The sequence below is a fragment of the Hydractinia symbiolongicarpus genome, chromosome 10 (genome assembly GCF_029227915.1).
Source record: "Hydractinia symbiolongicarpus strain clone_291-10 chromosome 10, HSymV2.1, whole genome shotgun sequence".
NCBI lineage: Eukaryota > Metazoa > Cnidaria > Hydrozoa > Anthoathecata > Hydractiniidae > Hydractinia > Hydractinia symbiolongicarpus.
The window spans coordinates 17,764,509-17,778,294 of NC_079884.1; the positions used below are offsets into that span (position 1 = coordinate 17,764,509).

Below are 13,786 nucleotides of genomic sequence, written 5' to 3' on the forward strand. Positions count from 1 at the left end.
TAACTTAGGAAGGGCTGCAAAAAATTTATTTTGTGTTTGCAAGTCAATTTTTTAAGTTTCTGAAATTAAAATTCTGTAAAATTTTTTTTTTATAAATCCAGATAAAATTGACGTAACAGGGTGCACCGCGAGAAGGTAAGCCATTGGATTTCGCACCCCACCTATGAGAGAAGAAAACATACATTTGCACAATAAAATATGACGCAAACTCTCACAGACAGTGGACAACAATATTTTACAGTGTAGGAGATAGAGGTTCTTTTAAGAGGATATACAATTTAATTTAGCAACACCGCGTGCAGAGATAGGAAAATGTATGTTCTAGCGCAGTCGCGCACGCATATCATACAGCAAATGAGTAACTTCCAGAAATGACGTCACGCTTCATTGCATAATATAGGGACTTTCCCTCAAATTCCGAATTCCTGGAATCCGATAAATTCCGATCCCCGATAAATCTAACGCATGCATAATCGAGTAGGGGAATTCCCCTATTCGAAGGTCCGCGCTAGAAATATTGCTTGTTAAAGTCTAAAAATCTATATAATAAAGAAATAAATGTACATACCGTGAAACAATTACGTGATGAGACAAAGGCCCGCGGACTCAGGGGATATTACCAGCTACGCAAAGTCGATCTTGCTGCTTTATTGGAGGCACCACCACAACCTGTTCCTACTCCGAGAGCAGAAGCATTCACACCAGATGCCTTGGATATATTCGAGCGTCAAGAGATGGCAAAAACCCGTCCAATTAAGAGCAAGATTGAAACTCGACTCCCCACACCCGAAGCCATGAATGTCTTTGAACGCCAAGAGATGGCAAGGACACGTTCAGTAGTCAAGAGTAAGCTGCGAGAGTGGTTTGACTGGCTTGTGAAGTATGTATCAGAGGTTATTAGAAAGCCGGTGGAAGACATATATGCATCGGCAAAAAATCGAATCATTGCTCTTTATGATGGATCCAAGAAGACCCTGATAGGTGAAGTTGAGCAAGCGACAAAGGAGGTTCATGCTGAAGATAAGCAGCAACCGAACCAAGATTTCACACCCCAGGAACATAAACATGCTCACCATAAAACCTTAAGAGCTTCCGCATCCCTGGCATAGACGGTACGGATGTCGATGGGTACTTGGGGATGGTGCGATCACACGTGAAAACCCTGATCGAGAACCAGGTTAAAGACATGGGGTCTTCTAAAGTACAGTGCTTCCTCTGGATTTTATGGGAGAAGCCAGTGGATGATACCAGCGAGGATGATACCAACAAGTTTATCGAAATCAATAAGGTCTTCCACAGTAATATGACACCGGTCTTCCAGGGCAGCGACGTGGAGGAGATGCTGGATATGATGCTTGCCCAAGTCAAAACGCATGTGGAGAATCCAGCGCTGCCCAATAGCGGCTTCACGATCCTACATCTCGACGTGGATTTCCATAAGCTGAAGCTGACGAGAGGTTCCTCGTATATCGAAGCACCTAAGTGGATAGCTACCAAAAAAGCCATCATTAATCCACAGAACAACGATGAAGAGTGCTTTAGGTGGAGTATCATAGCCGCTCTACATCATGAGGATGTAACCAGCGATCCACAGAGAATCAGCAAGCTAAAACCCTATATGGAACAGTATAACTGGCAGGGCATCGAATTTCCCACAAGCATCAAGGATATATCCAAGTTTGAAAAGAACAACCCAGACATCGCGGTGAACGTCTTGTACGTGAGAGGGAAGACTTTTAATATCCTGCGCCGATCAACACACAACGAACGCGAGAAACAGGTTAATCTGCTACTCCTCACGGATGACAAGAAAACCCACTATATAGCCGTCAAAAATCTCTCACGGCTCCTGGGTAGTGGGACATCGAAGAATACGTCAAAAATGCACTTCTGCCTGAACTGTCTGCAAGCCTTTCCAACAATCGAATCGCGTGATAAGCACTATGCATACTGCAAAGACAACGAAGCGGTCAAGACTACGATGCCAAGCAAAAAGGAAAAGTAGCTATACTACAAGGATGGCCAGCAGCAATTCAAAGTACCCTTCGCCATCTACGCGGACTTTGAATCCCTACTCGTTCCCATGACGGAGGGTAAGAGGAAGACCAAGATGAAAAAGTTGAATAGGCACGTACCATGTGGGTGGTGCACGTATAGTACATTCGCATATGGGGATATATCATATCCCTTGCAGAGATATCGCGGTAAGGACTGTGTGAAGATGTTCGTTCAACACCTGGAGGATGAGGTAAAGCGGCTCTACGCTACCTTCCCACAGCATGACATGCTGCCCCTAACGGAGGTGTTACAAAGAGAGCATGAAGCGGCAAAGACATGTCACATCTGCATGAAACCCTTCGACGATGATCCAAAGAACCGCAAAGTTCGAGACCACTGTCACTACACGGGTCTATACAGAGGTGCCGCGCACAATACCTGCAATTTCAACTACAAGATACCGAGCCATGTGCCAGTGATCTTCCACAATCTTTCGGGGTACGACGCCCACTTATTCATTCGAGAATTGGGGGAGAAGTATGATACCCAGGACATTGGTTGCATCGCTGAAAACACTGAAAAGTATATCTCCTTCAATGTAAAAATCAAGGTACCCATTGCAGGCATGGGGTACGGTGGTGGTGAAACGTACAAGAAGATCGAGATCAGGTTCATCGACAGCTGTCGATTCATGTCATCAAGCTTGGAGAAATTGGCAAGCAACCTCGATGATGAACAGTGCAAAAATCTCCGTTGGTATTTCGCTGAGGATGACACCTTTAAACTCATGCGCAGAAAAGGTGTCTATCCCTACGAATACATGAATAGCTGGCAACAACTCAAGGAGACAGAGCTACCTCCCAAAGAGGCCTTCTATAGCAAGTTGAACATGAAGGGATTAGCGATGAAGACTACGAACATGCTCAAAAAGTCTGGAATGTCATCAATCCAAAGGGTGCTGAGGTCAACATGGGTGACTACCATAATATATACCTCGTCGCGGACGTCCTGCTATTGACTGACATCTTCCAGAGCTTTCGAAACGTGTGCTTGGATCAATACAAGCTCGATCCTGCCCATTTCTACAGCGCACCAGGCCTGGCATGGAAAGCAGCGTTGAAGTATACCGAGATCAAGCTGGAGCTTCTTACGGATCCTGACATGTTCCTGATGTTCGAAAGAGGTATCCATGGAGGTATAACTCAAGATGTGCACAGGTATGCCAAGGCGAACAACAAGTATATGGGGGACCAATATGATCCGGAGGTTGAGTCGTCATTCTTGTAGTACCTCGATGCCAACAATCTGTATGGCTGGGCCATGCGTAAAAATCTGCCAACGCACTATGGAGATCCTAGAGGATCAGGGTCTATCCCTCTATCTTAATGTAAAAAAGAAGTGATTTGTTATAGGTCTTACCACCTATAAGAAATGGGTGAAAAGTCTACTAACCAAGTAATTACCAAGAAGAACGAGGTTCGTGTTGCTGCTGGAAAGAGACTTGCGGAATGGAATCGTAAGAACAAGGGCGACTTGAAGAAGAACGTGGGCAAAAGTACTTCCCAAGAGAGTCAGGAACCTGTCGCAGTTCCTCCCAAGTCCCCAGGCAGTGTCTATCTCTATGGCGCTGGAGATATCGTTGCTATACTCGCCTGTGTAGGAGGGGTATATTATATTTTACGTAAAAGGGCTGCAGCTACTCAGCAGCCTGCAGATATCCCACGTGCACCAGAGCAGCGTCAACCTTTGAAGCCTACAGCCCAGCCCGATACCGACTTTTTTAACATGCGATAATTATATAATATAAATGAGCAGCAAAGAGTATCAGAAAGAAGTTGTCGATTCCCTGTGGGAATCTCTCGGACTAGTATCCTATACTATTGTCTTGGCACTGGGTGAGAAAAAGGCGCTGGGGGTTTCTAGACCAGGGGCCAAGATGGACCTGGAGGACGGTTTAAAGCTCGCTGGATATATGACAGGAGCGATATTATTCGATGATTACGCGGTTCAAAAAACAAGGTTGGTATAAGCGTTCCATGATGCCTCCAAAATAGAATAAATACCTTCAAGGTTTTATTGTCTGCCCATGGCATACAACAAACATGGTTATTGATATCGTAAAAGACCCGTGCACGAGCATATTTACCGGATCTACAAGCTGTGGTAAAACTCAGTGTGTATTGAACCTCCTGGAGAACGAGTACAAGCACCATTTCTTTAACGTTGTCATCCTCTGTCCCACCATCCGCTGGAATAAGACTTATCTCGATAGAGCATCGCTTTGGAAAGATGACTATGTGTTCCTAATCGAGCCACGAGACCAGCTGTTCGACTGGATCGAGCAACTATCGAAGCTCCTGGAAGGGGAGGAGACTCTGTTTATCGTTGACGATATGATCGCTGACGAGACTCTCGACAAGAAGCGGCAACCCCTGCTCGAGCTTGCCATCAATGGGAGACATCGAAAGCATAGTCTCTGGCTCCTCACTCAAACTTACACGGCCCTCCCAAAGAATCTGCAATGGCAAAAGAAGCAGCTGTTCATGTGGTATCCCCACGAGAGGTCAGATATGAAGCTGGTGGATGTAGACACGAACATGCTCTCGGATTGGCAGTCAATCAAGACCCAGCTCAGGAAGTCGAAACATGCTTGCTTGTACGTGACTGGAGCACCCTCGGACCTGGAAAATTTTGGAGCATTTTAAAATGATTCCAATTAAATAAATATGTCTTGTACCGATAGATTACATGAGGAGATGCTGAAACTGGAGGAAGAAAAACCATTTCACGTCATGAAGTGGGTGTATGTACTACATACACCTGTGGAGCAAAAAATCCGCATGATATTGGGTGACGCTATTACTAACCCTGATGATGTACTCAGATCCGAGTACATCCACCCGAACATGATTTTACTGATGGAACTACGAGCTACATGGTCAGGTATACCATGTCGGGTAAAGGAAGGTCAAAAAATGATAGGTGTCGGTACCACCAAACCTATCAACTGAGCAAGTTGCCCGCAGCGGGCAACTTGATGAACTGGCCCTCGGACTCGAGAAATTTACCATTCTTTAGCATGTCCCCAGCAGGTATATTATACGATATAAGGATGTTAAAAATGTTTTTCATACGAAGGTCCTGATTGACCCCCTTCATCAAGAGCGGGGTTGGTTTCAAACCAACCCTATCTCATGACGTGAAATGGTCCTCTTAATCGAGAATTTTACCACTCTTTTACATGCCCCGGAGGTACTTGAACATCCTCGGGTATTAGCATCAATTCCTCTGACACATAGCTTCGATCAGGCCGATCTGCCAAATAGTACAGGAGACGGGTACCAGTTACGATACGATCCAGCCTGTACGTTTTCTTGCTCCACCAGGCATCAGTCGGGCGTCTTTTTTGATCTCCATGCTCTTCTCCAGGTTGCCGCAAGTACAAATATAGACCGTCATCGGGTAGAGGGTTTTCATCGGGGCGCTGCTCACTTTTCAGAAGCGGGACTTCATCCAGCTTGATGGCTTTTGAAGGTTTAATGCCGATCATAGCCGTTTTACTATTGTTCATGCTTTTCACGATAGTGTACAAGTGTTGGACCTATGTGGTACTAGTTTCGTTAGAGACAAGCTCTTGCGCATCTTGAGGTTTGAACAGTCTCTCCGCGAGCGCCTTGTTATAGGACTCCACGAACGCCGTGAAAGTATGGTGGTACTTGGTAGTTGCACGTTTTATCTTAACACCCTTGGTCTCTAGCAGCCTACTCACGTCCGACTTGAACTCACTGCCGTTGTCACACTGGAATATACTCGGATATTTGAGGGGTCCGACCTTGTAAATATCCTTGAGCATATCAGCTACTTCACTAGCTTTTTTCATTCTCAGGGGTCTAGCCACCTTATACCTCGAAGCCACGTCGATGCCTGTGAGTATATACTTGTACGTGTTTCCATACACTTTATCCTGTGGCATGTAGAGTAAGTCGAATTGGTGCATTTCATCTTAGAGAAACTACTATGTTCGGAAAGTAGTTTAATGGCTTTCCGTCCGGTCCAGAGATGTTCGGGTTGGTAATAGATTTGACTTAGCTTTTTAGCTTCCTTAGCCGTAACTATATGTGCTTTCGACATGTTTATTACATGTCGAAAACGTTCCTTACATATACTTGTACACCGCGAAACCAAGCAGAGCCAAGGATCCTATGATGAACGTCAGCTCACCGTCTTGTTGTTGCTTCGAGGGTATATAGTAGTCGGAGAGTTTAGGGACCTTCTCGATCGTGGCGATAAAATATTCTCGCATACCCTCATCAAGCTCTTTCAAGCTTTCGCCAGCTTGACGCCTAAGCTCTCGTTGCTGATTGTACCAATCGATTTTGCTCTGTCTGTCACGTACGCAACCCGCTTGAGCTTCTTGTAATTGTTCGAAAGCTTTGTCGTGTCTCTTACGTTCTGCTTCACTACGCCCTGACAGCTTACTGAAAAGGAAATTCGAACCACTAAATGCCAACGCGTTTATAGCTGCGCCCGCTACGAGTACACCAATAGTTGTCATCTTTATTCTAATATTCTACGGAGTGAAATCTCCCATCCAGAATGTTCAACTGAGAGTCTTGGAGCAAGTACACGTAGCTCTTGATATCCCCAGTTCCATCCGCCTTCTTGGTCATATGCAAGGTGATCCCATCGCTAAGCCTTTGCAAAGGCCTGCCACTACCATGTAGCCTGTGATCGGGTGTCGCTCTGAAATCGACAAATAACGCGTATCTTTCCACGAAAAACTACCCAATCGTCACCTCCGAGTCGTGGCTACCAAAGAGTTCAACGACTTGCTCGAGATGATCTTTCGGGAGAATAGCATGCGAGTAGAGTTCATTCGGCTCACCTTCCACCGTAATCGCGATTTTCTCGATCTTGGGGTTGTAGAACTGTTCGTTGGCACCGGCATAAGCCTTAACTTTCCCCGGATCTACAAAGAGTAGCAAGACACCCTTCAGAGACTTGGCAGGAGTGTCGATCTGAAGGTTGTAGGAAGTATCGGCTTTTTTTATGGTCACCACTTTGCTGCGGAGGATCCTTTCGTAGGGCAGGGCCAGCCTCGAGTATCATGATATCATAACACTGCTAAGACCTCGTTTGTCACTTTATTAAACTCGAGCGCGATATTGGTTATTTTATAACCAGCATCAGGTGGCTTGGCTGCCGTGCTTCCAGAAGCCGCCGTATCAGCATCTTTGATGACTTGGTCATAGGGTGCGAAGTGTATTACAAACTGGAGCCTGTCGTGTAAGCCTGCTTGGTAGAAGGGCAAGTCTCTAGTGAGTTCGAACATTTTACCGATATGGATGGCAAAAGTATTACCATACGCTGCCACGATCGCCTTTCCTCATCATTTCCAACATGGTATCTAGCTTTGACTTGCAGAGCTCTGATGGTGTCGTCATTGGGATTGATACCTTCTAAAAATAGGTTGTTCTCTCGGTCAAACTTTAGGATCCACAGATCCCGATACACTGCCAGGGTGTTGTAGTCCGAGATGTTTTGCTCTTTGTGACCGTTCAGGCTTACGCGAAGGTTTTGAACCAGGGCCTTGCCGATGTTGCTAACGATGGTGCGTTTGGTATTGGTACCCGTAAGCTCCAGATCAAAGTGGAGTTTAAGAGAGCCCGGGAATATTACATCATTCTGTCCCATGTTTGGTACGTCGACATACAAGTCTTCGTTCTGGTTGATTGTTGAGGGGACATGACTCACCTTAACACGCTGCTTCTTGCCTCTCATGGCCAGCATTGTCTTGATTTGTATTGTTTAATTTCTTGTGTGGATTTAACTTAATTCCGTACATTTATTAGTAGGTAATTGCGGGTTGAATAAATGCCGATTAATCCAATATATGAAGGAGATGACTTTACGCCAGAGGAAGACATTCCAGACGAGCCTGAGGAGTTTAGTAGTGAGATCATTCGACCCGAGGGCATCCAACTCAATACCAGCATAGCACCAGAAGAGCAGGGAGGTGCGCGTAGGCGATTGGAGTTGAGTACGGAGTCGACCGATACACTACTTTTTAAATCAACGGTTAATAGCCTGTACACGAATCTAAGGGATGGGCTTGGGCTTATGCCCGATGCGACACATTACGATAGGTTCAGATTAAGAGAGGATGACCAGCTTGTAGTAAAGAGGGAAAAGAGAGAAAAAGATCACTACCGGAAGTACTCACGTTGCAAGATGGTAATTTTCCAACTATTGGACAGCTGCGGAAGTTGTTGGGTAGTAGATGCATGAAAGCGATAGGGTTTGATGACTATCAGACACCAAACAAGGGTAGTAGGGCAGAGGCCCAGAAACTTATGGGCGATATCGATCGCGTTTTGGAAAGGACTAATGACATAGAGATGCTGCCGCTAATCAAGAATGTTCTAGACGAGACGGAGAGTTTCATCGAAGATAATTCCTTTGACGGGGATTGAAGCTTCACGGAAAGTGAAAGAAGAGGGCTCAACCTCCAGCTTCAAACGTTGCGAGGTAACCTGAAGCAGCTGAAGGGTAAGATGATATTTTACGATAGCGAAATAGACAAAGCAGAGGCTAAGGTGAAACATCTCGAGAGCAAGAAAGCTACGCCTGGAGTGTCCGAGGAGCAGCTAGCTATCTGGAACGAGGACATCGCGAAGGCAAGGGAAGAGCTAGAACAACTAAAGGATAAGAAGGAAGAAGCACGAAAAGCGCACGGTTTACTTTCCTCAGATACCCAGAGCCAACTAAAGCACATTAAAGACACTCTGATGAAAATCGCGGGGGATGACAAAACTTTGGCTGAAAAACTCAGGATCCTGTTCAGAGAGCAGGGTATTACTATAGCCAGTATCGTCTCCGCTGTTGGTCTCCTGATTTCAACCATCGTGCTCGCCGTTACGGGAGGTAGAGGTGCTGCTGGAGGAGGTAGTGCTGGAGGCAGGTGGGAAAGGTTTTGTACGGAAACAACTTGAAAGACTCGGGAGATACCTAGCAGGCAAAGCAGGTGCAGCACTGCCAGGCATTATTGGCACTGTTGTGTCGTTCTTCTTCAGGGTGGCAGCGAGGGTTGTCGAATATGTAGCGAAGCACCTCTATTTAGCCATTGCGGGAGCTATGGGGGTTGTGGTGGCGTACGTGGGGAACAAGAGGCAAGAAGAATCGGTGAGTCTAGTATGTTGGAGAACAAACTAGACTTTAATTAAGCCATATAATTGCGAGGTTGAGCCCTATCCACACAGTTATGAGTACAGCCTTAGTTTCGTCGTGGGCATCAGCAATATGAGACTCTGGCGGGGTGTATGTAGTAAATACACCCCCTTCATGACTTGGTACCTGGGAAGGTTGACGTTGGTGATGCTGCCTTGGGGCAACCGCAGGCGGAGCGTTGATATTCGGGTTAGCACCGATTTTGAAATAATCCTTACTGATCAATATTTTGTTCGTAAAATTCATGACACTCCCGATATGAAGGCTCGTGTTGCTTGGAATCATGTACACTCCATGAGCAACCGAGAAATCGACCTTCCTACGTGCATACTTGAGCACATTTTGGAATCACCTTATTTCCTCACCGGTGTCACTAGGTCGGAGGATCAGATCCTCAAAAGTCGTCAAGTAGAGACGCTGCGCATCGATCGAACTACCTTGATTGCCGATGATGTTGGACCTCGCGTTAGCCTGGCTTTGAAGTATGAGATAAGCGTAAAATCTTACGCTTTGGGAAAGCTTCTCTATACCTATACGCGTGAGACCTTGAGATTTTTCGAGAATCCATCGACTCCATGAATCTTCATCGAAATAACTAGACCCGCTGCTGGAATAGTCTTTACGAATACCTTGCCAGCTACTGAACAAGGTCTCGTTCCTCCACTCGCTCTCGCTGTCGCTTACCCCAAATTCACGTGCTAATTGCTGGAACTTCTGCCTATTGAATGGGTTGTTGAGGCGTCGAAACCTATCAGAACTTGGTAGAGACACTTCGAGATCTTGAAGGATTTTATGGTAAACGGAGAAAACGGTAAACGGAGCGAACCAGGGGTAAGGATGTGGCCAGATGTTGCATAGAAATACCACAAGCTGAAGTTGCGCAATATGTGGCAAAATTTAGCTGAGTTGACCAGAGGCTGAAGGGGTGGCTTTGCCAGGTATTCAGCACCGCACCGGAATGGAATTCGTAGTCAACAAAGATGTTGGGGAATTTCACCTTGAACGAGGACCCCTTCGCATCAACAACGATATCTTGCATTGAGAGATCATCACTGTTGAGTGTCTCGAGATAGCGCCCATGCGTGGGGGCATAGTTTGCCTTTGGGTTATACGAGTAAATGCTCATGTTTCTTTAAAGAAAATTAGGCAATTGTATGTCACAGATATCGAAAAGTCTACAATATTTGAAGACTACCTAGGGCAGGACACGAGGATCGCCCTGAAGTCGATCAGCATTCGATCTACGTGGTTGAACCAAGACAGCGAGTTTACCATCCGTAAGGTAGGGCCCGATCAAAGAGTTACTCGAATTGAGATCATGAACGGTTTATACAAGATAGAGGATTTAGCGAGTATCGTCAACAGTCAGGCAGAGGACAAGATTAAGCTCCTTGTCCTGAAAAATGGACTCTGCAGGCTCCGTGTCAATGACGGGTACATGGTGATGATTCATCGACAACTGCAAGAGCTCTTGGGTCTACCCTACGATCCCAATAAAAAATATTATATGAATGGTGACTACGATTCATTCTATAGGATTGACGTATACCATAGGTTACGACTTGTTTGCCTCAGTTAGACGAGGATGACTGCCTGCTTAACGGAAAGAAATCCAAGATTCTTGCCATACTTCCTACCAAAGAGATGAACGCATGGGGAGACATGCTTACGTGAAGTTTCGATAACCCTGTATACCTCCCTCTTAAAGGTTCAACAGACAGGCTGGAGTTTATGCTGACGGATGAGCATCACCACGATAAGAACGTTTCATTCGTTGGAATTACCATGCATTTGCTAATAGAATAAATGACAGACATTGCTAAGATTTATCCGAGCCTACCTAGTGCTCCTCATGAGGGGGAGACTAATGAAAGTCAGGTGTACAGACTCAAAAAAATAGAGGAGGTGGAACAATATCTACGTAATGAGATTAAAGAGCGGGACAAACTCGCCAAAAAGTTCAAAATGCACGGTACGTGGGTTAGATACACCGATCATGGTCTGTAAGTGTCATTACTTCGGGTGTTGGGATTGGAAGTATGTTAACCGGAATTGGTGTACCATTGGCCGTAGCCAGGGGGGCATCACCATAGCTGTGGGATTGGGTCAAGCAGGTCTGAAAAATGCTGGTAAGAGGTTAGATGTCAAAAGCAAGAAGCACGAGAGTATAAGATTGCTGGCGGAGACCAAACTCAACTCCGTTATCGACCTTATCAGTAGAGCTGTGGAGAATGGGGTTATTAGTGATTATGAATTTAGCTTAATTATGCAGGAAAAGCAACGCTATATGCTGCTCAAGGAGCAAATACGTCAGAGAACCAGAAAAATCGTAGAGTCGCTTAATGGACGAGAGAAACAGCAGCTAGTCGAGAAGGGACGCGAGGAGGGCAAACAGGAGTTTCTGAAAAAAATTCATTCTGTTTAACATGTAAGCGGTATCTAGATAAGCCGCCGACTTATTCATAATCTAGTGTGTTATTCAACATACTAGATTAATTGATTGTTGCGTGAATTGAGCAATTCTCCAGTATCTGCGTCTATCAGCAAGTCTCCATCATGTATCACTCGTCTACGCTTCTCCTTAGGGTCTCTCGAGCATTGTTTAAGACGCTTATCCAATACTATCATTGAACATGGTTTACAGTAGGGTCCAGCGGTTTGAGTGGAGGCATCCTTGTATTTAACTTTACGAATCGCCTCGATAAGGGTGGCCTTATTCATGGTTGAAATGCTACGGATACCTAACGCCTTGGCTTCCTTTTTTAATTCGGTAATGAACATGTTTGTTTTTGATGTGTTAGATCAACACACATCAAAACCTCTCACATCTAGTCTACTACGACGAATCCTTCGTCATCAGAGTCGGAATCACTAAGGTAGCGGGAGCCATAAAACTCGACAACCTTATATTTGCACTCTTCCAAGTAGGTTTGCATGTAGTAATTTGAACCTTGCCTGTAGATGCCAGATAGCTTGATGATGGCATAGCACTCGCAGCTTTGTTTTAGTGGTACTTTTTTGGAATGGAAGTCGGTTCTGACTTTACCCTCCCACTCCTTCACCTTGGTGGTGATGTATTTACCTTTTTTCACAGGTGGGGTGGTGAAGCAATGACCCTCCAAGGACTCTACCTTGGTCAGGATACTATCATACTTCTCTAAGTACTCGGAATGGTTATAGATATCGAATGACATGGTAAGAGAGCAGCCCTCATCACAACGCGAGGCACCATTGGAATAGAGCTTTTTGGGTGTTTTGATCAATAGAGGGGATAACTTGTTGTCACTATTTTTATAGCCAATAACGAAGCGTTCATCTTTACCCTTGTTTGCTGGAATAGCATCGCTCAGCACGATATTTTCAATGTTTACATCTTCGATATTTAGTGGAGTCGCTTTGGCATAAAAGTCTCTTGAATTAACATTCTCGTTACCGAATTTGAACATCCTTTATTTATGGAAATAAAACTTCAACTAGGGTTTGTTACAGGTACAGCTACCACCATTATACGTAATGTATTCATAATAGCAATACCAGCAGAGCGGTGTACCCTTTATGAGAAATCTCCGTCCGCAGGAGCATCTATCATAGGTGTCGAGTACCCGTCAAGTACATCAAGTATTGTTCCTTCATCGTTTATTTACTCCACAAGAGCTCAAGGTCTGCCTTTTCATCCTCCAAAAAACACCAGTTTATGACCCTATCGGGATGCCAAGCCATTGGAAGCAAATCCTTCTTAATTTTAGCTTTTTCTTTCTTTCTCGCGCGATAGGCATCGAGCAATTGGGGATAAATGTTATCCCTTCGCATTTCCGGAGTCATGAACTACTCCAGAACGAACTTAATCAGCCAGTCTCTGCCTTGAATAGCCCTAATCCACATTTCCTGCGTCTTGAAATGATCTGGAACAAATATAAGTGCCCAGGGATGTTCTTGAACCGCCATGTTACACATTTCATGTGTCTTGAAATGATCCGGAACATCCTCGATCCGCCATGGCTCTGCTTGAACTACTGATGTACATATTTCCTGTGTCTTGAAATGATCCGGAACATCCTCGATCTGCCATGGCTCTGCTTGAACTGTTGATGTACACATTTTTCGGGTTTTGATATGGTCCGGAACATATTTGAGCAGCCAGGACCCTCTTTTAACTGCCACGGCACACATTTCTGGGGTCTTGAAATGGTCTGGAACAAATATGAGTGCCCAGGGATGTTCTTGAACCACCATGTTACACATTTCCTGTGTCTTGATATGATCGGGTATATGTCTGAACCAACTCATATTGTTTTATTATAAATAGGACCAGCAATATTTCTAGCGCGGACCTTCGAATAAAGGAATTCCCGGAATTGTCGGATTCGGGGAATTCGGGGTTTGTTGTTGTTTATGTTGTGCAATGAAGCGTGACATCATTTCTGGAACATTTGCTCATTTGCTGTATGATATGCGTGCGCGGCTGCGCTAGAACATACATTTTCCTAACTCTCGTGCGACAACTATGTGCCACAAAGATCAAGTAGACGCGGCATTTGTTCAGGCGTAAACACACGCTTTA

At 45.1% G+C, this 13,786-nt stretch overlaps 1 protein-coding gene across 3 annotated transcripts in view; it reads right to left on the reverse strand.

The window, feature by feature from the left end:
- LOC130662675 (uncharacterized) overlaps positions 1-13,786 on the reverse strand; it is a 59,760-nt gene that overhangs the window by 36,642 nt on the left and 9,332 nt on the right. The window lies entirely within an intron of this gene.